The 3,326-nt window shown below is 40.7% G+C and overlaps 1 pseudogene; it reads right to left on the minus strand.

Moving 5' to 3' along the window:
* Positions 1–1,090: 1,090 nt before the first annotated feature.
* On the minus strand, positions 1,091–2,071 carry LOC108520469 (60S ribosomal protein L7 pseudogene; annotated as a pseudogene).
* Positions 2,072–3,326: the final 1,255 nt, after the last annotated feature.

The raw sequence follows: 3,326 nt of genomic DNA on the forward strand, positions 1-3,326 counted from the left end.
AATCTTTTAATTGTGAAATATACCACACAATCAGAAAAGTGCATAAAATACAAATGTAAAACAATGAATTATTTTTAAATGGCCACCTCTGAGGTTAGGAAATAGAATATTATCGGCCCCACAGCCCCTTCTTAGACCTTCACTAGTCAGAGTCGCTCCCCTTCCGCCTACAGGTAACCACTCTTGATTTCTTTATTTTCCTTTCTAGTTTTACTGCCCATGTCCCTGTAAACATTATAGTTTTGCCTGGTTTTGAACACATGGAGTCATATGCTGTATCTTCTTTTGTTCTTGTCATTATGTGTGCGAGATCCATCCATGTTGTTCTGTGTGGCTGTCCCTTCATTTTTTGCTGTATGACATTCTATTTTATGAATATACCAGTGTCCTTACCTTTGTGCTATTGAGGATATTTGGGTTGTTCCCAGCTGGGGACTATTATGGATAGTGCTGCTGTGTGTGCCTTTGGGGTACACGTGCATACGTGCTGCTGGGTATGTACCTAGGAGTGGGATTGCTGGGTCATGGGTCTTACCTGTCTTGAACTTTAGGAGAATCAAGCCAAACCATTCTCCAAAGTAGATGTAATAATTTACATTCACACAAGTAGTGTGTGAAGATTTCTATTGTTCCATAGCCTAGCAACACTTAATCATATCAGACTTCGATGTTTTTAGCCATTATGACATATAATGGTGTATCATTATGATTTTCTTCTTTTTTTTTTTCTTTTTTTTTGAGATGGAATCTCACTCTGTCTCCCAAGCTGGAGTGCAGTGGCGCTATCTCGGCTCACTGCAAGCTGCGCCTCCTGGATTCATGCCATTCTCCTGCCTCAGCCTCCCAAGTAGCTGGGACTACAGGCGCCTGCCACCTCGCCCGGCTAATTTTTTGTATTTTTAGTAGACACGGGGTTTCACTGTGTTAGCCAGGATGGTCTCGATCTCCTGACCTCGTGATCCGCCTGCCTCAGCCTCCCAAAGTGCTGCGATTACAGGCGTGAGCCCGTGTGCTTGGCCTCATGATTTTCTTTTGCGTCGCCCTTACTTACTGTTGAGACTAGATGCCTTTTCATATGTTTATTGGCCATTTGGATAATTTAGGTTTTTTTGTCATTCATTTGATGACATGTTTCATCTAGCCTCTTGCTCCTTTTCCTGTTGGGTTATCTTTTTTCTTTTAGAACTTGTTAGAACCCTTTATTATTTTGAATATGGGCCTTTGGTTTTACGTTGCCTGCTTTTTCATTTTCTCGAGGGCGTCTTCTTTTTTTTTTTCAATTTGAGAGCAAGTACTGTTTATTAACTGACCAGCTTAGAAAAAAATAATCATGGTAGACACCTTAGTTTATTCTTCTAACAGGCCTGTTGATCTGGTCCTTCCTGTTGCCAGCGTCTCCACCTTCTACGGGTTGTCTTTTTCTTCATTCCACCTCGTGGAGAAGATAATTTTAAGAGCCACAGGAAGTTATTTGCTTCTTTGAAGCATTTTCCAACAGTATAGATCTCATGAATCAGATCCTCCACGCAGATGATGCCGTGTTTACCAAGAGATGGAGCAGTCAAAGTGTTATCTGTCAAAGCAATTTGCTTCTTATTGATTTTGCCATAACCACGCTTGTAGATTAGTTCATCTAATCTTTAGGTTTGGTTACCCCCAAGCAATATATGGCTCTACAATCCTCAGCACGTTCATTGAAGCCTTGTTGAGCTTCACACAGGTTCCATTGAAGAATTGACGAAGGCGAAGAAGCTGCAACACCTTTCGGACCTTTGGGCTCACGCCATTGATACCTCTGATCCTGATGGCAAATGCCAATTTGGGTTCTGCGGGTACATAGAAGTTGCCAGCTTTTCATGCCACCCTCGCCAATCGAATTTCAGTTCTGCCTGTACTCCTTGTGATGGTGCTTCGCTTTTTCGTAGATAAGCTTCCTCCTTGCCGTTCGAAGCATCTTTTGGGCAAACTTCTTTCTCAGATGCTTGATCTTCAGCTCTGCAAAATTCCTTCACTTTTTCTTAAGGATTTCTGGCACAGCAGGAGCCTTCTTCTTCTCTTCTACACCCTCCATGGTTCCAGTCGGAAAAAGAGGGAGGATGTCTTTTGATGGACAGATATTCTTAATTTTCATGTAGTCATGTTTGTCTAATATTGTCATATTTGGTTTTTAATACTAGGTACTTTGTGTGTCCTATTTAAGAAATCCTTCCCCACCCCTGGCTTTGAAGCATTTTCCCGTATTATCTTCTAAAAGCTTTAGTATTTCTCTTTCACATCTGAGTGCACAGTTCACCTGAATTTGATTTTTGTGTGTGGTAATTCTTAGCTAACTTATTAGTATGCCTCTGCCTTTAAGATTTTTTAAATATTCTGTCCAGACCTCAACAAAATGGTTGGTCTTCATTACCTGGTTTACCATTCCCAGAAGCAGAAATGGTCTTTTAAAGTTTTTAGTTTCACTTTGATCTTAAGAAATGATCTGACCTGTCTTGTTAAGGGCTTAATGGGAATATGTTTACTAAAAAATAAAAGAAGGACTGAAAAACTGTATAGATTCATGACTGTTTCTATTTTTTATTTTATTTTAATTTAAGAGACCAAAAAGAAGCTTCTGTTTCCTCTCTGCTTCTGTCAGCTATAAAATACTGTTAGACAAATTTAAGCTTGCTACATAAAATGAGCATGGTTATACTTATTGCAGCATAATTTCAGAACATTAATCACAGGAAAATTTTAAATTAAAAAATACACACTATCAGACATTGACTTTGATAATAAAACGGCTTAACTAAGGCAGTGGCTACCCCCCTTTCTCTGTTTATCCATAAATTTAAACCTCTTTTTTGGCCAGAGATGGACTGTATGCAAACCGCATCCAGAATGCTTTTAGTTTGTGCCACAAAATATGAAGAAAATGTTTTCAGTTTATGGCAACTAGATCCATGACATATGATGCTCCAGGAACTGTTTTTACAGTGCGCAAGATGCACAGGAACAGAATAGCAAACTCACATGATTGTTGGCAAGGAAAACCTGGCTACGTGGCTGATGTTAAATTTGCTTTTTAAGACAGCCAGATCAAGAAATGTCTGAAGACTTTGAGACTGCAGCAGGGAGATGATTTTGCAGTTAGTAAACACAGCCCCGGGAAGCCATGGCAAGGCAGTTCTGGTAAGCCATTTACAGCTTCTCTTCTAGAAGGAGAGCACAGTGGAGGCTCTGGAGAGGAAAACCTGACGTGGCCTCTAGAGAATGCTACCCAGGGCAGTAGAGCCTCCCTGATGGCACCACCCTGCACAGTCTGGCCGAACCCCGCCTTGCGCTGG

Source organism: Rhinopithecus bieti, unplaced genomic scaffold (genome assembly GCF_001698545.2).
Source record: "Rhinopithecus bieti isolate Rb0 unplaced genomic scaffold, ASM169854v2 scaffold_51734, whole genome shotgun sequence".
NCBI lineage: Eukaryota > Metazoa > Chordata > Mammalia > Primates > Cercopithecidae > Rhinopithecus > Rhinopithecus bieti.